Source organism: Staurois parvus, unplaced genomic scaffold (assembly GCF_062004578.1).
Source record: "Staurois parvus isolate SC_StPar_1 unplaced genomic scaffold, SC_StPar_1.0 ptg000439l, whole genome shotgun sequence".
Taxonomy (NCBI): domain Eukaryota; kingdom Metazoa; phylum Chordata; class Amphibia; order Anura; family Ranidae; genus Staurois; species Staurois parvus.
This window is the reverse complement of record NW_028318235.1, coordinates 4,058,194-4,081,778: the sequence shown is the minus strand read 5'-3', so window position 1 is coordinate 4,081,778 and position 23,585 is coordinate 4,058,194. Positions and strand designations below refer to the sequence as shown.

At 42.5% G+C, this 23,585-nt stretch overlaps 1 protein-coding gene across 1 annotated transcript in view; it reads left to right on the top strand.

Annotated features, from left to right (window-relative positions):
* The window catches only part of LOC149454045 (FYN-binding protein 1-like), a 320,960-nt gene that overhangs the window by 125,434 nt on the left and 171,941 nt on the right, over positions 1-23,585 (top strand). The window lies entirely within an intron of this gene.

The window sequence follows — 23,585 nt, the reverse complement described above, 5'->3', positions numbered from 1 at the left end:
ATTATTTGAAAATTCAGATGTATCCAAGTTTCCAAATTACAATACCGTGTTTCCCCGAAAATAAGACCTACCCTGAAAGTAAGCCCTAGAGGTACTTTTTGACGTACCGCTAATATAAGCCCTCCCCCGAAAATAAGACCTACCTCCACCAGGGGAGAACTGACCATTCGTGCACTGCCCGAGGACCCGGGGTCACTGCAGGGCCCCATGAGAGGCTCAGTCCGTCTCTGTATGTGCCACTTCTGAAATAAGCAGGCATTGAGGGGACGGACAGTGAGGCAGGCACTGCAGACACCTCTCCTCCTCGAAATTTCAGCAGAGGGGCGGGTCCACATCCCTGCCATGGGTGTTGAAAACGGAGTGCTGGAGGGGCGGGCAGAGTATGCAGCAGGTCAGTGTAATCCCCCAACCCTGGTGACAGTACTACAGCTTCATGTAGGAGGAGGGGGGAGAAAGAGGGCAGAGAGAGAGAGAGAAGAGAACAAAAGGCAGAGAGAGAGGGCAGAGAGAGAGACACACAGAGAGAGAGGGCAGGGAGAGAGAGAGAGAGAGAGAGAGAGAGAGAGAGAGAGAGAGCAGAGAGGGCAGAGAGAGAGGGGGCATAGAGGGAGAGAGAGAGAGGGCAGAGAGAGAGGGGGCATAGAGGGAGAGAGAGAGAGAGAGAGAGAGAGAGAGAGAGAGAGAGAGAGAGAGAGAGAGAGAGAGAGAGAGAGAGAGAGAGAGAGAGAGAGAGAGAGAGAGAGAAGGCAGAGTGAAAGGACAGAGAGAGAGATAAAAATAAGACCTACCCGAAAATAAGCCCTAGTGCATTTTTTTAACCTAAAATTAATAAAAGACAGTGTCTTATTTTCGGGAAAACACAGGTAGTAACAAATTGAAATGTCAAAACAAAATTTCAGCCAAAATTCTAATCGAATTCAAATCAAATTTGAATTGACTTTGAGAATAAATTTGAATTTGATACAAAATCAAATTTGAAAACAAGACTAGAATAAAATAGAATAGTAAAGAAAGTAATAGAATAGAAAAGAAAAGAATAGAATAGAACAAAAAAGAATAGAAAATAAAGGAATAAAAGAGAAAAGAATAGAATAAAAAATTAAATAAAATAACATGATAGAATAGAATAGAACATAGAAAAGAAAAGAAGAGAGTAAAACAGAATATAATATAATAGAAAATAAAATAGTATAAAATAATAGAAAAATAAAAGAATAGAATATATAATAATAGAATAAAACTAAAAAAATAGAATAGAATAGAAAATAAAAAATAGAATAGAAAATAAATGAATAGAAATTACGAGTGCGCATGCGCGGCTGACGGCACAGGACATGTCTCCCTGAGGCTCCTCCACGCTGCAGGGAAGGCAGCCTCACCGCTGCATGTTTCGGCCCCGCACCGCTCCACGAGCGGCACCGATCGGCAGCGCAACCCCCCGGCCATCTGTCAATATGGTCAGGGGGGCAAATAAACATCAAGCGGCGCCGCCGCATAAGCCGATAAAGGAGGCCCTTGCTCGTGCCTCCTCCAAGATGGCCGCCGCATCGGAGCACCACAAGAGCCAGCCAGCCTTATCCAACCCTGCAGTCCTGCAAACGGAGCAGCCAAGCCGCCCAAGCTCTTCAGAGGGTGAGTCAGATGATGACACTGCGACCCCCAAACATGCCTTGACGCCTGACCTTACTACCCCTGACATTCTAGCTCGCTTTGAAATAATGCTACATAAGGCCCTGAAACAGACCTCAGACCGCATAACTAACCAGCTGTCCAGGGAAATCCGTGAGTTGGGGCAACGCACTGCGAACCTAGAACAGAGGGTGGACGACTTTGATGCATCTCTCCAAACGCAAGGGGATGAGCTAGACCTGCTGCGTGACGAAAACGCTATACTTCAGGCACGCTTAGAGGACTTTGAGAACTAGGCCAGACGCTCCAACATGCGTATTCGTGGCCTCCCCGAGTCAATTATTGATGTCCAATCTGCAGCTACTGCGCTATTCCAAGAGCTCGCCCCCGCTATCCCAATAGAACGCCTCGAGATGGATAGGGTTCACAGGGCAGTAGCTCCAAAGCGCACTGACGGCCCGCTGCGAGACATCATAGCTAAACTTCATTTTTTCCGCACAAAGGAGCAACTACTACAATCCGCCCGCAATTCGGAGTCCCTCCTGTTTCAAGGTCACCATTACCAGCTGTTTCAGGACCTTTGCCCTACTACCATTACCAAACGCAGAGCTATGAAACCGCACTTGGTAGTGCTACAACAGCATAGTATACCATATAAATGGTGCTTTCCCTTTGCGGTACGCTTCCGCCATCAAGCCCGTGACCACGTATGCAAGACTACTGACGAGCTTCAGGACGCGCTACGAAACCTCCAGCTGCACCCTCCCGCTGCACAGATTGAGACCTCCAGAAGGCGTTCGGCGTCATGCTCACCGCAGAAATCCCAGCCGCCACGAATTCCTAACCTAAACGCACACAGGGGAAAAGGGGACGCTTTTCCTCTCCTGCTCCCTCACCACAAGATTCAATGGACTGAATCCCGTTGACCACCTTTGATCCTTAATCCTGCTCCTTATGTGGTGGTCCGTTACCACCCACACAGTCGCCACCCACAGGGTTTAGTCAATTGACTGTCTACCTGACTGCCGTCTTTGCAACTTTGTATCCTTATACTGGTCTGTTGTGCTTCAGTTGTTTTTTGTGTTTTTTTTGCACCGGATACATGCTGCTCGGGTTGGGAATCATATTGGTCTATTGTTTGGTTTGATGTTCGCCATGTTTGGACTGCTGTTGCACCTTTACCTCGCCTGGCGGACCTTCGGTTCCGGCGTTTCGGTTGGTTTGGCTCCGACCTCTCTGGGGCCGGACCAGGTTGACCGGGGCCACCGGCGCCGGGGCTCTGCGGGCTTTTTTCCCCACCCTTGCTCTTGCATACGACTGCACGTTAAAGCTTAGCTCGAATAACCGCATACCCTCCCGGCGCCAAATTGACATAACATTCCTCGTGATGGTACCTCACTGTCCGCTTACCCATTGTTTGCTCTACCCATGGGTACCTTGAATATTCTCACCCTGAATGTTCAGGGTCTTAACGTCCCGCAGAAGCGCAACAAAGCATTCCGCTCATTTGCGTCGCATAATGCGCAAATAGTCTGTCTTCAGGAAACACACTTCACTCCTACCTCTATTCCCAAATTCTTTGGCCCTCGTTACCCACAGGTCTATGCGGCCTCTGCTGCCACTAAGTGTAGAGGGGTTTTAGTCGCCCTCCACCGTACAACTCCTTTTAAGTTACAAACTGAGATTAAGGATCCTGAGGGTCGTTATATCATACTGGTTGGGCAGTTGGTGGACTTTGAGGTCACCATAGCCACGTATTACGCTCCAAACTAGTGTCCTCTGCCGTTCCTTTCCCACCTCTTCTCGGTTATAGATCATCATAAGCGAGGCACGCTCATACTCTGTGGAGACTCTAACCATATAATATACCCCTTCTTAGATAAATCCCCACAATCACCTTCTCCGCGCACCCCCAACCACTCCTTCCAATCCATACTGCAACATTACTCATTGGTCGATTCCTGGAGGGAACTCAATCCCACTAAACGCCAGTATACTTTTTACTCCCACCCACATAAGGTTTTTTCGAGAATAGATCATATTTTTTGGACCGCCAGTTCTTCCCCCCGCATCTTAGCTTCTGATATCCTACCGATCCCTTGGTCGGATCACTGTGCGGTGGTCACTACCATTGCTTCTTTGGCCCCAGCTCCCCCCGATCCCTCCTGGATCATTAACGAAAACCTGCTGGCTGACCCAGTTTATTGCTCAGAGATAGCAGCTGCGCTTAAGGACTATCTCTCCTTAAATCAAACCCCTGATATCTCCCCCCTTCTACTATGGGAAGCACACAAACCGGTACTTCGCGGACTCTGTATCAGCAAAGCCTCCTTCCTGAGTAGAGAGAGGAGGCAGAAACGCCTCCTCCTTGAACAAGCTTATGACCAATCCCATGCCGCCTTCCAAACTTCCCCCACCCCTGCTAACAAAGAAGCTCTCGAGCACTCCCGCCTAGCCCTGGATCTTTTCCTCACTGACCAAGCCGAGCTCTCCATCCGCAGATCTCGACACAAATTCTACACTAAAGCCAATAAACCTGGCACTTTCCTTGCTCTCTCTCTCCGTAAACTAGACCAAACTGTTAGACCCATACGGTTACGGACCTCAACTGCGAATCTCTCTAGCAACCCCGAACGGATTCTGCACACCTTCCACAAGCATCTCTCGCGCCTTTACTCTGCCTCCACACCCTTTGACTCTTCCCATGCTGAAGCCCTTTTTGCTTCCCTTCCTTTCCCGAAATTGGCTGAGACTCACTTAGGAGCACTGGAGCGACCTATCTCAGTAATTGAAACCTTAAATGCTATCAATTCCCTAAAGCCCCGTAAACGCCCAGGACCCGACGGCTTTTCTGCCACGTATTATAAAAAGTTTGCCCCCATTCTCACGCCTGTTATAACTAATGCGTTTAATGCCATACTTTCAGGCCATACCTTTAACTCAGATACAGTGCAAGCCAACATTTCTATGATACCCAAGCCGAACTCAGATGACACGCAATGGTCCAATTATAGACCAATCTCCCTTCCTAACGTAGATGTTAAACTCCTAGCTAAAATTCTATCTACTCGCCTCAATACATGTATTGGATCCCTAATCCACAATGATCAGGTCGGCTTCATACCAACCCGACAAGCAGGGGACAACGTCAGACGTGCATCCCTTTTAGCACACTTAGCCAAAACTCGCAATATTCCTGCTTGCTTCTTGTCCTTGGACATACGGAAAGCGTTCGACACTGTCTCGTGGCCATACCTACACTATATATTGTGCTGATGGGGTTTTGGCCCGCATTTCTTAACCTGGATCTTTTCTCTCTACCAGGGCCCTTCGGCCAGGATCAAATACTTAGGGCATCGATCTGCTCATTTCCCAATTATGCGTGGCACCAGACAAGGTTGTCCCCTATCCCCTCTGCTTTTCGCATTAGCTATAGAACCGCTGGCCCTATTGATTAGGACTGACCCGGATATCCGCGGACTTGAGATAGGAGGCACCACACATAAACTGTGCTTATTTGCAGATGATGTCTTACTTTTTCTCACCTCCCCCTTAACATCCACACCTACTCTTCTTCAGCTACTTGATAGGTTTGGGATGCTCTCGGGCCTCCAAATAAATCCCCAGAAGTCACTTGCACTTAATATTTCGCTCCCACCCAATGAACTTAACCATCTAAAATTGATCCTGCCATTCTCGTGGTCGCAAGACTCTGTTCCCTTTTTGGGTATAAAATTCACCCCGCATATTTCAGGTCTCTATACAGCTAACTACATTCCTATGCTAGCTCGTCTAACGGCACTAATGACCAAATGGTCCTCCCTTCCGTTGGCTTGGCTGGGCAGGACAGCTGTTGTGAAGATGTCGATCCTCCCCAAAATCCTTTACCTTTTCAGAGTTCTCCCTATCCCAGTACCTTCTCACTACCTTCACGTATTGCAGCGCCGTATTTCCTCCTTTGTTTGGGGTAAAGTCCGCCCCCGTGTTCCTTGCTCTACTCTATACCGACCAAAAATTCATGGTGGTCTGGGCCTCCCTGAAATTAGCAAGTATTACCAAGCGGCGCATGTAGCACAATTGCCAAAGTATCATGCTACCAATGAAACCCCGCAGTGGGTTATTCTGGAATCCATTGAGTGCGACCCCTTTAGTACAGGAAACCTTCTTTGGCTGAGACGTGTTGATCGCCGCACGATTGCGAATCCCATTACCTCGCATTTTTTGTCCCTCTGGGATAAACTGAAGTCCCGTTATCGCCTACAATCACCACATAATCCCCTCCTTTCCTACCTTCGCAATCCAGCCTTCCCCCCAGCCTGGTCCGCACCACACGTCTTTGCTCACTGGTCTACAGCTGGTCTCACCCAGACCCGACACTTCGTATGCAGGAATAAATTCAAATCCTTCGCCTCACTATGTGAATCCCATAACCTCCCTGCCTCTGAGATATTCAGGTATCTGCAGCTGAAGCATTTCTTTGCTCCGTACACAACGGCACATAACCCAACACCTACTTTGTCACCTTTTGAGCGAGCTTGCCTCAGGGACCCCCATAGACGGGGCCTCATCTCCTATTTATATTCCCTCTTCACAACTTCAACTACCTCAGCGTTCCCCTCGTATACAAATAAATGGGAAGTGGATTTAGGACGGCAAATTGACCCCTCAGATTGGGACCTTATTTGGTCCAATACCAAGGAGTCATCACAGAATATTGTGGCCCTGGAGACCAATTACAAAGTTTTGACCCGCTGGTACCTAGTCCCGGCTAGAATTGCGAAATATACCCCTGATTACCCCTCAGTTTGTTTCAGGGGCTGCGCAGACCTGGGTACTTTTTTCCATATTTGGTGGGATTGCTCCATCGTCCGTACATTTTGGGTGGAGGTTTTTAAAATATTATCTACACTCAGTGCCGTAACCCTCTCTCCCGATCCATTAATCGCGCTTCTTAACCTGCGACCACCTGGCATCGCTAAGGCGCATTTCAAACTTATTCTACAAGTCACCACCGCAGCCAAGCAGGTTATCGCTAAATCATGGAAATCTCCCTCGTTGAGTATGACTGCAGTTTCGAATAGGGTCACTCAGGCAATGATTCACGCAAAAATAGAAGCCACTATCCTAGATTCCATCCCTAAGTTCAAGAAGATTTGGAATCCCTGGGTAGAGCATTTCCTCCCATCCAATTTTGATGACTCCCTTCTCAATCCGTAATCTGCATCTTTTGTTTGATGGTACCATTCCTTAACCATACTGCGGGTTTCCCCCTTCTCCCCCTACTGTGCAGCCGTATGCCCCTTCCCATCCTTCCCCCCCCCCCCCATTTTGTTAGGCCTTAACTGCCATTTGATAGTCCTCTTTATTAGTGATGCCTGACTTTGTATTATTGGGTTTCTTACTGTGCAATTAATGTACACCTTCAATGACCCATACTTTTGCTTATTATTTTATACTGTTTCATGTTAAAAAATAAAATTGTTTGAACACGAAATGAATAGAAATTACGAAATTAAAATTTTGAATAGAATGAATTTAAATAGATAAAAATAGATTAGAAAATAAAAGAAGAGAATAGAATAGAAAAAAACAATAGACTAGAATAGAAAGCATCTAACCATCTTCCAAAATTAAAATTAGAATACATTCAAATTTGAATAGAATAGAATACAAAAACATTAGAATAGAATGAAATAGACTATAACCATCTTCCAAAATTCGAATACTGAATAGAATAAATTCAAATTTGAATAGAATAAATAAAAATGGATAAGAATAGAACAGAATAGAAAAGAATAGAAAATAAAAGAATAGAATAGAAAAACCAATAGAATAGGATAGAAAGAATATAACCATCTTTCCGAAATTCAAATTTAGAATAGAATAAATTCAAATAGAATAAACTCGAATTTGAATAGAATAGAATAGACAATAGACTAGAATAAAAAGAATATAACTATCTTCCGAAATTTGAATTTTGAGTAGGATAAATACAAACTCAAATTTGATTAGAAATTTCCAAATTTGGTCCAGTGGAATTCTATTCAACCAAATTCAGAAAATTAATAAATAAACAAAACGAATTACGAAAACGAATTTAACTAAGTGAAATTTGCATTGAAATTTGTTACTCATGATCCAGTAAAGTTGCCATCAAAAGAAAATGAGTATTCACCTTTCTCTGTGTGTGTAGGTGATCATTAGGGTTCAGTGGGAGGAATCACAAAAGCATTATTGGGTCCAAACTATCCAAAACACCGAATGTACAAAGAAATTTAATGTACAATGACAGTTGACTGCCACGGGAAATACTTTCACACAAATGCAGCAGTTAGGATAAAGGGGCCCTGGTGTTGTAAAAGAACAACAGAAGTCTGTAGAGTAGCTGCCATGGTTGGGTAGTTGACACCGCCTGTGGATCTTGTTGAGTTAATAAGTTGTCCTGCTCTCTGCAGTTTGGGTTTCATGGAGTTTTTGTCTTTTGTACAAAGCAACATTTGAAAGAGCAATAGATGATACAAAGGTAAATGTGCCCCTATCAGTTGTTGACTCTAATGCCTGATAAAGCAGAAGATTATTTTGGTTGTTTGCTTCCCAGCCATGAGGGTTGCAATCGGAAATGCAGTAACACAGCCTCACAGACCTGAACCCTACCTAAAAAACACAGACTAATCCACTTGGGGCTATCAAAGACAGAACATGCTAAACTAAGATGATCTGTTTTTACAAAAAAATTTACATCTGAATGAGGAAAATGCTGTTATTGTAATATATCTACATTTTTGTAACAAATTTAGCAAAGTTTCTCATAATTGAAGATTAGGAGTGACATCAGTATATGAGTACAGAACTGATTAAAAGACAACAAAGAACATAGGTTAGTTATACAAAATAAATAATGAAATTGGTACAGCACAAAGGATCGTTTTTCATAGCTAATAGAAAATCATGTTACTGTTTGTGTTAATGACAACGATGCAAAAATCAGCAGGATATTGACATATAATTCACCTTTGTTATGTAAATAGCAGTGCTGTTTACAGAATTTAATGAATGTATTGTAATTAACCACTTGCCTACTGGGCACTTATACCCCCTTCCTGTCCAGGCCAATTTTCAGCTTTCAGCACTGTCGCACTTTGAATGACAATTGCGCTGTCATGCAATATTGTACCTGTCACGGATCCACGGTCGCCGCCACCAACATGCGACAATCGCACGACCGCGACTAACAGTAATACGTCACGCCTGCGGCATCAGACCCCAGACCTTCTCACCAACTAGTGACCGAAGGACCGGCCGATCTAAAACCGCGGTGTGACGTGCATTACAAGGCCCCACCCAGCTGCACCCTGCACAGCGATTGTCCAGCTAATGGGCCACAATCGGTGCCTGCAGCCTGAATGCGCTTGTTACTGGGTCGGGTTAATTATGCAACTAACCCTTCTACTGCCACCACCGTCTTGAAATGTACAGAGAAGACGGACTCTGTCAGAAATACACTATAATGATTGAAAAGTCACCTGTCCAATATGGTCAGTTGGGCAGGGAGTAAACAAACACAGTAGCGTCTCTTCAAAAGGCAGGAATTCGTGAATTGCAGGTAAGCGCTTAAAAACAGTTTAACACTTTCAGAAAGAAAGATTTATTACTAAAAGAGCCAAACAGGTGCAATAAAATATTTACAAAGAGATATCACAAAAATATATATATATGTATATAAAGACACAGCAGAGATAATAGAAAGAAGATTACAGGGTTAAGTTACTTGCCTTAGCCTGAGTTTGCAGATCCAAGTTGCAGAGCAGGATGATTCTTTATCTCCTCCTTCGATGTTAGCTGGGAGACCTGTGTACAAAACTAGCCTTCAGGCTTGCAGTCTGTTCTTTTTTAAAAATCCCTCTGCCGGGGGGGTGGCCTTGAGTCTGCCCAATACAATATGTTGGGCAGAATGTCAGTGGACTCTCAGTTAAAACTAACAGCTTCATACCTCATGATATGAAACACACAGTTGACCTGAGGAATGCTCAACTCTCTTTTAAGTCCGGGAGAGAAGCTATCTTATCTTGATTACGATGGGGGAGAAAGTACACTTTCACAGACGGCTGGCACCAAACTAGGAATGCATAGCCTGTGTTGACCCCCCACCATCTGTCACTCAGGAGATAACGTTTGCCTCTCAGGAAGGGAGGGGGGTAGGGAATGAGGGCTGAGGAATACTTCCACCAAAAGAAAAGGAAAAGGGGAGCTCCGCGTCCAACTCTGATGAGCTAGTTTGCTACAGTACTCATATGACATTTTTATAATTTTTTTTTTCACAAAATAGAGCTTTCTTTTGGTGGTATCTATTCGCCACCGGGTGTTTTATTTTTTGCACTATAAACAATCTGAAAAAAAAGTTTTTCTTTGTTTCTATGGTAAAATGTTTCAAACAGGTAATTTTTCTCCTTCATTGATGTGCATTGATGAGGCTGCACTGATATGCAGCACTGATGGGCACTGATAGGCAGCACTGATGGGCACTGATAGGCAGCACTGATGGGCACTGATGAGGTGGCACGGATAGGCAGCACTGATTGGCACTGATAGGAGGCACTGATGAGGCAGCACTGATGATGCTACACTGATAGGCAGCAATGATGGACACTGATAGGCGGCACTGCTGGGCACTGATGGATGACACTGCTGGGTGGCACTGATGGGGGCACTGCTGGGTGGCACTGATGGGGGCACTGCTGGGCGGCACTGCTGGGCATTGATGATCTGTGCCAATCTGTTATCTGATAATTGCCAATTATCAGCAGTACTTTCCAGTGACACAGCTGATTGGCCTTTTACCACATCATGTGATCAGCTGTCATCATGTGATCACCACATCATGTGATCCATAGGACACAGCGATCATGGAGATCGCCAGGTACGCTCTGCTGGGGGTGCACGGGAGGGCACCAAGTGGTTAAGGAACATAAAGTAAATGTATATTTGAAAAACTGGCTGCTCAAGAGCACTCGCAAATTAAAAAAAACTTTAGATGCTAGGGAAAAAAAAACATAGCAACATGTAACAATACACCTCAATCTAGGATAAAATTTTAAAGAGAGTTGTAAAATGGTCCTCATTTAGACTGGACATAGCCTGGTAAAGTCTTCCCAGGGATGGTGGGATTGGAGATATTTGCCTGAGCATTGTATATCTCTCCAAATGAGTAAAAGCATTGCAAATACTGTCTGCCATGAGATGAAGAAAACTTTACCCCATGTGGTAAAATTGGCCATGGGTGGTCAAGTAGAACTAACACAGCTGTACAAATTGGCCTCAAGCTAAATATACAGTATATGTTACTATTATAAAACTGGTCAAGAACAGAAAATATTAGTCTCCCACATACTTCTTTGTTCTTAATCCTAATGATCCAGAAAGTAAACCATCATCTTCAGTGATACATACCTATTCCTTTCCTTCTCATTATCACAATCTTCTTTGTAATCCGCTATTGCATCTAATTTCCATTCAACTTTGGAGACTTTGCACAAAAAGAGCAGAATATTTTACAATAAGCAATATTTTGACCCATCCATTGACTAAAAACATAATGAAAGCTTCTGGCTCTTTTTTACTTTCTAACTCATATAGGATGCACCTTTGTGCCATGACTCCTTCCCTTTCCAATTTCATTTCATTTTATATGAGGTGATTGTAGCCGTATTAGTGCATTTGCAACAGAAACAATTCAGTACTGTCCGTGGTACTTTTTTTATTTGCACTAACATACAATTTTGAGGACAAGCTTTCGGGGAGTGTCCCCTTCTTCAAGGTCCAAGCAGTACTCTTGGACCTTGAGGAGGGACACTCCCCGAAAGCTTGTCCTCAAGATTGTATGTTAGTGCAAATAAAAAAAGTATCACGGACAGTACTGAATTGTTTCTATTTCATTTTATAAAACCCCATTTCATCAAGTGTGACTGCATACTTGGTATTTCTGCATATGTGACAAATACTTCAATTCCATCTCTGAGGCTCTTTACATGCCTAACATTCCTTTTATCCAAAGCATCTGTTCATTTTTAGCATTACTCATATGAATGAGCAAACAGATCTAACCAAGTTAGAGTTCGTGGTGAATCTAGTTGTTTGGCTACTGTAGATAGCGATAGTCTGTCTGTCATACTGCAAGCTGAGCCCTGCAGGTCACACACAGGCTACATGCATGCAACTATATATATATATATATGCCAAAAAGTTGTCGCAGCAGAGATGGCCCCGAATTACTACAGCATAAGTGAATTATTTTGGTTGCAGCATACTGTTTGCTACAACAATCTTTTGCACATACGGTTAATAATTTCACTGTGCGAAGGATGAGTCGGGTGAAAACAGAAGTGCTTTATTAGTAACGACTGTAATAAACACAACTCTTAATGGGATGAGACCAGATGTTCATTGTAATCACGGTCCTCTATACATTACTAAACATTTCCGTATACATTAATAAGTATTTCCATATGAATTAATAAACATCTTTAATCGCAATACTGAATATCAAGACCTCTGTAGATACGCTATTGCTGTGAGTAGTCTGATTGCATAACAGTAGCAGCGCCATTTACTGACCACCAGGGCACATGTTAAGTAATTTTGTCCTGTTTATCACATTAACCTCCCTGGAGGTATTCCAGAGTGTAGCTCGGGGTAAAGTTTCAGCACCACAAGCGGTAACCCCAAGCTACATTCGGGAATACCTTGCAGCGTTGCTCCAGGATCCCTTCTGCACTTACCATGTCCTTTGCTCCCGCGATGTCCCCCCTTCAGCGTCCACGGCCATCTCCTCTGGCATTTGTCTTCCTGGTTCTGTTCCCTGCAACGTTGGTACGTATGGGGGACGTAACCGACGGGAAATTTAAAAATGTCAAAAAGTGACATTCACTAAATACACTAAAATCACACAGTATAACATTACTGTATCAAACCATTTCACATACATTTTGTCCCTAGTGCTTTGTCCTGTGCCCTGCCTGCATTTTTACTGTTCTTTCTGCCTGGAAACTGAGAAATGTCCATGGCGTCCAAAAAGCGCCCCTTTAGGTCAAAAGTGGTTTTAGACCAGCTAAAGAATGGCGATAGTAAATTGGAACCACTTGCAGAATTGAGTGATAATGATTCATGGGAAAATTCGTCATCAGACACTGAAAAACGATTTTGCGACTTTGCTCAGTGATGTGAGAACGTGGCGCTATATTTAAAATTTTAGTGTTTTTGGTTTGATTACATTATTGAATTACATTTATTATTATTATTATATTATTATTTTTTATGATTATTTATTAAATTATAATTTATGATTTCGTGTTTCAAATTTTATCATACCCGGGATGTTTACTAGACTCTTGTTCGGACAGATTTCAGTGAGTTATTCCTAACAATTACAGGCCTACAATAAAAAAAATGTACAACTTTGTGCACAGAAATACTGACATAATCAGACTGCTAGGGAGGTTAAACAGCCTCCTGCTTAACTGTAATAAACACAGAAACCCTTAATGGCAAGAGACCCGTTCATTGTAATCACGGTCCTGCCAGAAACAAAGTGTTAGACTTTAAGTTCCCCCCTACTGTGTCCTTCTATTATAAACAGGATATAGTTCTGCCATCTTGTGGTGATACAATAAAAATGCAATCACTAGTATTTTCTATTGACAAAGATAGATTACTGTTATATTAGGTATTAGGCTTTGGGTTTTAGTTTTATGGGGCTGCCTATTTTACCTCTTACAAATCCATATGCCACTTATGCTGCAATGATCAATGTGCCACCTATGTAGCATACATGACACAAGAAATGTTGCAGGTAGAGAATGTCGGTGTGGGAGTCTGCTTTCTGGAATGCATTCAGACATTGATGTTCAAATGTGAATGTATCCTGTAGATATTTCTCTCTCTGCTTAAGTTTCCTCTGTTTAACTTGTTCTCGCTGCTGTTGGATTCTCTTTGCTGGACTTTCCTGCACTGTGGGTTCCTCTACACCAGGGGTACGGAATTAAAATTCACAGGAGTTCCGGTCAGTAAAATTTTCTTCCAGCGGAGGTCTGAGTGTCATGTTGGTGCTATGATTCAGATCCTTCACATCACAATTTCCCATGCACATCATAGTTCCTCCCCCCACCCCCATTCTCCCACTTTTACATCACTCACTGATCCATCACAGATCGCCCCATCACAGACCCTCTACTCCCATCACAGACCCCCCCATCACTGACTGCTCCATCACAGACTGTCCTCTCATTACATACCCCCTCATTACAGGTCCCTTCATCACAAATCCCCTCTTTAAAGATACCCTCCTTCATAGACCCCTCACCACAGACCCCCTCTCATCATAGAGCCCCCCAATCAAAGACACCCCATCAAAGACCCCCCCTCATCAAAGATCCCCTCCATCACAGACCCCTCATCACAGACCCCCCCAATCACAGACACGCCATTAAAGACCCCCCTGATCACAAATTGCCCCATCACAGTCCTCCCTGCATATTACGGATTCCTGTTCCTTTCATAACATCGCAGCACTCCCCCCTTCCTCCCCCCATCCCCACACTGTCCTACCTTAATCACACAAGATGGAAAGGTAGGACAGTGTGGGGAGGGGGTGAAGGGGGGAGTGCTGCAATGTTATGGAAGGGACAGACCTGGTGCACCTCAAATTATGTGACCTTCCTTGAGGATTATAGCAGCAGTGGCAGGCAGGGTAGCTGAAGGCAGGGAGAGGACATTCAGGCATACTATTTGGTGAGGCTGCGGTCCGGAAAGGAATGCTTCTGGGTTCGGATCTGGACCGGGGTCTGTCATTTAGTGATTCCTGCTCTACACAATGCACAAGCATGAATCAGCTTTCCCCTTATGTGCACTGGAGTGCTTTCTACTTTTAGGGGAGTTGCTGAGAAATCAGTGGGGCATTTGCACGCATACTATATATGATCAAACAATAGTGCAATAGTGAATTCATCCCGCAGTCATCCATGGGTTGGAATAAATCCATATTTTATCTTAATAATATTTCATGAAAGGAGGACTTTTCTTCATTATATATTGTTTTTGGACACATGCTGATGGGATACATTGTGCATAGGTTGAGGGATTATATTGTTTTTGGTCACCAATAGACTTACTTTTATTTAGGTGGATTATATAACTAATTCTGGGATTTTTTTGACACAATTGAATGATGTAATATTTCATAGATTCACACATTTTTAGTACATTAATTAATTAGCACGGGAGCGCTGCACTATTGTTTGATCAATATAGTTATTAACACTATTCATGAGTTGGTGTAGGGTGCTAGCAAACCAATTTGTGCATATATATACGGTTGTTTCTGGTTTCAGTTTTGTTTATAACACTTTTGAATTTCACCATATTAGCTCACAAGTAATTATTGGCACTTGATTGAGATTTGCACGCATACTGTCACTCTTACTTTTTAAGAGCAACTTATTGCACTCTTAAGGTGGGTCTATTATTAACTTTAAGCCTGTATGAAAAGATTACTGACAAATTAAAAACCAGCATCTGTATATTTATAAAAAAACAACTGTACCTTTTATCATTAAAAGCTCCAGGGACTTTGCCCAAACTGTAAGGATTTGATTAGTCTGCTGCATTTTCTCAGTCTTCTGCACATGGGAGGTTGAGCCCTTTCAATGTAAATGCCAGCATCTTTTCCCCAACAGGGTAGGCCAGGTGCAGCGTACAGTGCCCCAGAGCACATCTTTGCTATACTGATGTTTCTGCTAGCGCTGCCACATATCCAAGTACAACAGCCCACAGCCATTCATATCTATGAAAGATTGTGCGCTGCACCTGGGCTTCCCAAAAAGAGAGCAGTAACTTTTTTTATAATGTAGGTGTAGATAATTAAGTATTTATAGGTTACAAATATTGAGTCCTAACAATCTTCATGACTTTTTAAAATATTATTGTTGTTCTGCATATGTGTTAATCTGGTATGATATGGATTTGTTTTGTCTATTGATTTTAGCAGTTTATTCTTGTATGCATTGCAATGTAACTTAAAAATGATAAAGTAGCCCTTCTAAATTAAAATCAGAACCTTCACTTGTAGATTTACTAATCTTCTACACTGTATAAAAATTGCATTTAGGTGGTATTCATTTAGTGATAAGACTTTGTTGATTATATTTTGGTTTGAATATCTAGGAGTGCACACAGTAAATTATACAAACTCGCCAGATTTGACTCTCAATTCTTTTTTGAAATTAATGAAATGTTTTGGTCCCAGCACGGTCTTAAAAAGGCACTTTGAAATCAAGTGCTTAAGGAAAAAGAATAAACAATTCAGGCAAAAGCAGAGATTTACTGAAACTGGAGCGTGTGAAATCTGGTGCAGCTCTGCATAGAAACCAGTCAGCTTTCAGATTTTATTGTCAAAGCTTAAAGTGGTAGTAAACTTCATAAAAAAAAAAGAAAGAAAGAAAATAAAAACCCCTGCAAGGTAAAGGCATGATGCGTTAGTATGCATTTCATACTAGCACATTATGAAGGACTTACCTTGAGACGAAGGCCTCCAGGGGAGTGCTGTCACGGCTCCCGGAGCTTCGATCTTCACCCGGTCTTTCTTCCAGGTTCGCGAGCTCTGGTCGGCTGACTGGCCAAGCCATGATGACGTCACTCCTGCACATGCGTGCGGGAGTCCTGGGCCACAGCACAGTTCTCTGAAGGAACGGCACGGGTATGCTGTTCCTTCAGAGCGTATGCGTTGAATATCAAAAAGGGCAAATATCTCCTAAATGGTTCACATTTAGGAGATATTAATTTTACCTACAGGTAAGCTTTATTATACGCTTACCTGTAGGTAATATTATTAAATAAGAGTTTACTACCACTTTAAATGAACAAGCTGAAATTAGAAGATGATAGGCTACCATGCACAGCTGCACCAGATTCTGAGTGTTTTAGTAACCCTCCCCCCACTATTTTTAAAGCCCAAGTCCAGGAAAAAATAAAAACTACCCTTGCAATGGGCCCCTGCACTGCAAGGGTTAAGTGCTCATTATGTCTAGGGGAGAGATGAAGAGGCTCTGCCATTTACCTCGTACCCTACTCTAGCTGGCTCTAGCACTTTCCTCTTCTGTTCAGCGTTCTGCAATGTGAAGCCTCAGCGTTCTGCGAAGCCTCAGCATCAACAGGTACAATAAAGGGACATAGTGCATCTAGGGTTGGTCTCAGCTTGCAGAGCAGGCTGTAAAAGACAGGTAGAAGTGATGGAGGGACCCTGCTGGAGCAAGCAGCAAGGTTAATATTTACTCCTTCATCTTCTGCCCCTAGATTACACAATCTAGCCTTGCAGTGTGGAGAGGGCCCAACTGCATTTTTTAAATTTTCTTGGAGTTGGGCTTGAATGTAAACCTTTAATGCAATTTATTAAAAGCAAAAACGTTTTGGTCAAATATGAAACCTTCTATTGCTGACCTTTTTAGAAAATGCTAGGTGTCTGCCCGTCATGCTGATCTTTTGATATTAGAACTTTCTAAACCACATCAGGAGTTCTGATTTCACTTGAACATATGTGTTCTGGGTCAGTTACTCAGAAGTAAAAAAGCCATACAGAATTTCTCTAAAGGTCAAATGTCCTTTTATGCCATTGTCTAGGGAAAGGCTTAATTACAGGTTTGAAAAAGTACACCTACTTTCATGCATATTTTCTTTATATTGTAGCCTTCAAGGAGGAAGTCATTGTCACTGGAAGTCACACACACACGCTCAGACACATACAGAGATACACACACTCAGACACATACACACATACTCCATACACCCTGAACTCCATACACAGCGTAACCCTGAACTCTGTACACAGCACACCCTTCAACACTGCACTTCATGCAAAGTGCACCCCTCAACCCTACAGTCTATGCGTAGTGCCCTTCCAATCTGCACTCTTTATGTGCCCTGGCAGCCCATCCTAGGAGATGCTGCACACATTGGGCTCTGTTCCTACCTGGACTCAGTCAACCTTCATAGTTGTGTATTCTCTGCTATGCTCATTACTAATAACAAGTTTTAGAATTTTCTGTCTATTGGTGGGTCTTGTCCCCTCCGCAGTCTGTGGTGTGCAGGAAGGGAGGAGATTGTGTGCTGTAACCTCTAGCAACCAATCAGTTCGCAGTAATGATGTGCAGTAACCTCTAGCAACCAATCAGTGATTGGTAATGATGTGCAGTAACTTCTAAGAACCAATTGGTGAGTGGTAAGGGTGTGCAGTACCCTCTAGCAACCAATCAGTAAGCATAAATGATGTGTTGTATGCTCTAGCAACTGATCACTGAGCCGTAATGCATGCTTTAACCTCTAGGGATCAGTAAGTAGTAATGATATGCTGTAACCTCTGGCAACCAATTGCTGCCTGATCTGCTGCAGTAAACTAATTTTCAGTCTAGCTGCTATTTACTGTATGTCTCAGAGTAAGGGGCTGGCGGCAAGGGGGGCCCCAAAAAAATGTTTGCCCAGAGTCCAATCAATATTAAAGATGGCCCTGTTAGACATGATCACATTAACCTACCATCAGACCTTTGGAGTTTGGGAGAAATACCATACAAACACAGGAGAACATGCAAATTCTGTGCAGATATTGTCCTGACTGCGATTTGAATCAGGGACCCTAGTGCTACAAGCCAAAAGCACTAGCCACTAAGTCTCTTGATTACTTTTTATATCACTTGACTCTGTTCTTGACTGACCTTGGCGTTTTGAGTGTTTTTGCCCACTATGTCCCTATACTTTCTGTTACATATCTGTCACAAGTTAGCCTGCAGTTTCTTGTTTTTGTTCTTACCTCCTCACTGCAGTCCTGTTCCTGATCCCTTAACGTGTGTTTGTCTGTGCTCACCTATGGACATCGTCTGCTGTTCTTTGTGATTTATTTCCTTCCCTTCCATCACTTCCTGGCCCGCCTCCTTGTTTGCCTGATATATATGACATGCTCAGTCTAGGCCACTTTGCCTGAGCAACTTCCTAGTTGCCGGAGCTCCTGTGTGTTACTATTGCCTGTATCCTGCATTGACTACTTGTGTACTGACCCCGGCTTTGTTCTCTGACTGTGCTTGTTTTCCGCCTGTCCTGACCTCGGCTAGTCTATCGGATTTCCGTTTGTCTCCTCATCCTCAGCTGGGTGTACCTGGGGCCGCGACCTGGTCCCAGCTTGCTGCAAGTCCATCCCCACCATCAGGGTCTCTGGTGAAGAAGCAGGCTGGGGCTTAGACTCCGTGCCCTGGGGAACTCCAAGTTGAGTATCTACAAAGACTCATTACCACAGGTGCTGACAATATCCATTATATGATCTAAGCCGAAACTCCAAAAGGGAATATGGATACTGTCATAATAGATGCAACTGGTGTGAAGAGCTGTTACCTGAGTGATAATAAAAGTTTAAAATGCATAGACCACCATGTTCCATATACATTGTGATAGAATTGTGTAGGCTGAGCTTTAGCAGTTGTTCTGTGGAACATATACAGTAGTTGCAAAGATCTATCATGATTGCTGTCTACATTCTTTTCTGGACTGTCACTGTTGGTGTTGTGCTCTTGAATGCCTCCACAGAGCACAACCCAAAGGCAGAGAGGATTGTAAAAAAAAAAATGATATAAACTGGTGAAAATATTCACAACAGTTCTTTCAGTGGTTTATCGTGGGTCTTACCTATCCATGTACTTGATAATAGAGCAGAATCACACAATCTAGATAATAGAGATGAGAATATGCATATAATATTAGAAGAAGACTTGCTCCACTTAGAATCCCATCCCTAGATAAATATATACTCCGCTTCCAAAAAATGTGAGGTTTACCGGTTTGTGTCCTGTTTAGTAAAAATAGTGAAGCGTTTGCCCCATATACCTTTTAGCAGCTGCCTTTCCCTTAAAGTAAGGAGGCCTACTGTTACTTAGATATCAGGTAGCATACAGGATCCCAGAGCATGCAGGAGATGGATAGGAGGGGTGGCCCGGTGGCACAGAGAGGAATCGAGAAATGCACGGTCCTCTATGTCCTCTTGTATCCAGGCGGCCCTGGCCCAATGGGCAAAAGCCTGGTGTGCCCCATGGCCAGTCTGGGCCAGGGGCTCTGTATCAGATAGCAATCTATGGGCTTCTGTCATGTAATCAGTTTTGTCTAGAATCACTATACCACCTCATTCATAAGCTGGCTTGATAACCAGGTTTTGCTTATTTTCAAAGGCTTTCAGGGCCAAATATTCATTTTTGCTAAGGTTGCTGCGTGATCTGTTAATTTCTTTACACTTCTGCATCAAAATTGATTATTCTTATAGTGCAACAATGCATGTGCAAGCCACTGCCCTTAATGAAAAAATTAATCATCTTCCTTTTAAACTCAGAAAATTAAACACCACCATCGTATACAACAATTGGTTCATGTTTTTTAAGAAACAGCTCCTCAAATATGAAGATGGAGTGGTACATACCAAAATTGAAAAATTACAGAGAGTTATTGAGGACTACAGATCCAAGAAAGTTTTCTCATGGTCCCTAAAGGCACTTCGGATGCCACATTCAGAGATGCACCTTGTTTCTGCACCCGAAACCCAGTTTTGACATAGGTCCCATGAGAAAGCATAAGTATCCCAACTCACATACCAAAAGAACCCCTGTCCCTACCAAGCATCTCAACAGAACTGTTCCCACAGTACCCACAATCATGAAAGAAACCTCTACAGATAAGCTCTCCCCCTGGGGACCATTCCCCTCCGGAAAATATTCAGCCTGAAAATACACTGGAGAACACCGTTGACACCATCTTTACAGTACATTCCCTTCTAATGGACTCGCAAACTGAACCTGCACTGTCACCCACCATCAGCCATCCTATCCAGCCTATAATATCTACTATCCCTGTGTCTTATTTGGCACCTACACTTGGGGCCAATATAGGACCATCTTCCAATGTATCCCCCTCTTCAGACACCAGTCACTACATGGGTAGTGAATTTATTCCACCTTCGCCTGAGACTATTATAACTCACAATTTTTAAAACCACATTAATACAGATCCTGCTACCTGTTCATTCACGTCCCTGGATGATAGTTCATCCAAAGGTAAACCAGACATCCCTTCCACCCTTCCTCGCACTTTTTAGAGTGTCCCCTCTTCACCACTCCCAGAACAAAAAGAAAATTTGAAGAAGAGGACAGAGAGGTAGCGAAAATAGAAACAAGAATGATAAAGAAAAGATATAGAATTCAACACTATCAAAATATTTAATCTGTCCTCCTTCAATTTAGAAGAATCTCATATTTCTTTTTCAAGGACCTAAATTGTTTTGTTTGCAATCTCACTGTAAAGAAATATTATAATAACCCAAATCTGGTGTTGACAGATACTATATCACCTCATACAGTTGAACTTTTACCAGACTCTCATGATTTAACTGTTTTAGAGGATTTAGAAGATATGCCTCTGACCCTGAAGATTTGGTTTGTCCAGATTTTCCTATGGTCCATACCAATTTGTAGGCATAAATTCAACTTTTACCCCATCCACACCAAAGGTCCCTACATAGACACTTCCTATAGCCTGGTATACACCGATTTGATGTAGATATGTAAAGAAATGAACAGATCACACAGCAACTTTAACAAAAATAAATATCTGGCTCTGAAAGCAAAACCTGGTTATCAAGCCAGCTTATAAAGGAGGTGGCATAGTGATTCTAGACAAAACTGATTACATGACAGATTGCTATCTGACACAGACACCTATACAATACTACATACAGATCCTTTTGGTACCTTTAGTCTAGAACTCCAGTCCTTAGAAAAAGCCACAACACAAGGGATCCGCAAGAAAGAGCATTTTTTCTAAAAAGAATTCTATCATATTCCATATTTGTACTTTTTACCGAAAATCCACAAGAATTCTTCCAAGCCACCGGGCAGACCTACAGTGTCATATACAATCTGTCCCAATATATTGACACTTTCCTTCAACCCACAGTACAAGAATTACTGTAGTACATTCGTCATTCCTCCTACCTTATGGATATTCAGGCCAGTTATACTTTGGAAGCGACCTACAGCTGGCTTTTACTGGACGTTTCCTTGCTCTACACCTCCATCCCACCTGTTGAATTGTTTTATCACATCACTCTCAATTCAAACTCAAGCAAGCAGGACTCATCATTGAACACAATTATTTCACTTTTTACAGTCATTTCTATCTACAAACAAAAGGCACAGCAATGGGGGCTAGCTTTTCTCCATGCTATGATAACCTTACCATGGGGTTGTGGGAACACCGGCACATCCACCATCCCAACCCTTTTACCAAAATCACTTTTTGATATATATAGATGATACATTCATCAATTGGAATGCCCCCCATTCAAGAATTTGTTGCTTACTGCAACAATAAAGATTTTTATCTTTTGTGACAGATGCACATTCCCTTACCTTTCTAGATCTGGAACTAAGCCACAAAGATTCAGTCATTATTTCCAAAAATGATTTTAGGAGCACTTCCGGAAATCTATATGTGCATGCCAACAATTGCCATCATCCTAGGTGGAAAAAGAACACTCCCAAAAAACAATTTTAGTGACTACGTAGAAATTGTTCACTAGATACAGAGTACACAGAACAAAGTAAAATACTCAAAAATAAATTTCTTCAAAAAGGTTATCAGCCTCTTCTTATTGAGGAAGTCTATGCCATCTCGATAAGATCGACCAAAGGTCACATACCGCCAGGCTCGTAACATAAAAAGCTGCATAGCCCCAAGCAAGCTGAAAACTAAAAAAAACGAGTAAGACTATACCATTCTACTGCATTCTAATTGGGATGTTTCAGTGCAGAAAAAAAAATCAAGTGCCTCACCTGCTTCTTTGTACAAAATGGGCAAACAACCTTCATGGTGAACCACAAATGTTACTCTATATCCACCTTCTACAGTTGTTCCACTGAATATGTCATCTATTGTCTGAAATATCCATGTGGTTTACTTTATGTTGGATACACCATAAGGACTCGGAGTTTCGGAGAACACCGTCAAGCCATCGAGCAAGGTAGTACCAATTATAGTGTCCCTAGACATTTCAAGGATCGTCATGCCAAGTCTACCAAGGATCTCTGTGTTTGGATCATTGAGAGTATCCCAGCAGAATACACAAAAGCAGAACGCTTCAAGAGGCTCTGAGAGAGAGAAACTTTTTGGATTTTCTCTCTCAACATCCTGGTTCCATATGGCCTCAATGAAGAGCTAGAGCTAAACACGATTATCTGACTTTATTATTCGTGGAACCCCATCATTCAATCATCCACTGTATAAGTGACCTTCTTTCATTCCTACTCATGTTACATGTGTCTTTTTTAGAACCTCCTTTTTGCCCCCCCAGCCTTTTCACATTTCTCCACTAGCCTTTTTCATACAGGCATACACACTCACTCGATATCTATCATAAAAACTGATCCATTTGAAAATTGCATGTGACGCCAGATTTTTATATATATTTTTGTATTACTTTTTAATTCTCAAAAAAATATTAAATATATAGTTACATAGTTAGTATGGCTGAAAAAAGACAAAAGTCCATCCAGTGCAACCATAAAAAAGGAAACAAAATTATAATCCTACACCCACAGTTGATCCATTGGAAGGCAAAAAAAACAGCAAAGCATGATTCAATTTGCTCCTGCAGGGGAAAAAAATCCTTCCTGATCCCCTGAGTGACAATTGGTTATTCCCTGGATCAACTTTAAGTATAAATGTTAGTAACCAGTTATATTCTGTGTATCCAAGAAAGAATCCAGGCCTTTTTTAAAGCAATCCAACTGAGCTGGCCAGAATCAACTCTTGAGGGAGTCTATTCCACATTTTCAGAGCTCTTACTGTGAAGAAATCTTTCCGTATTTGGAGGTGAAATCTCATTT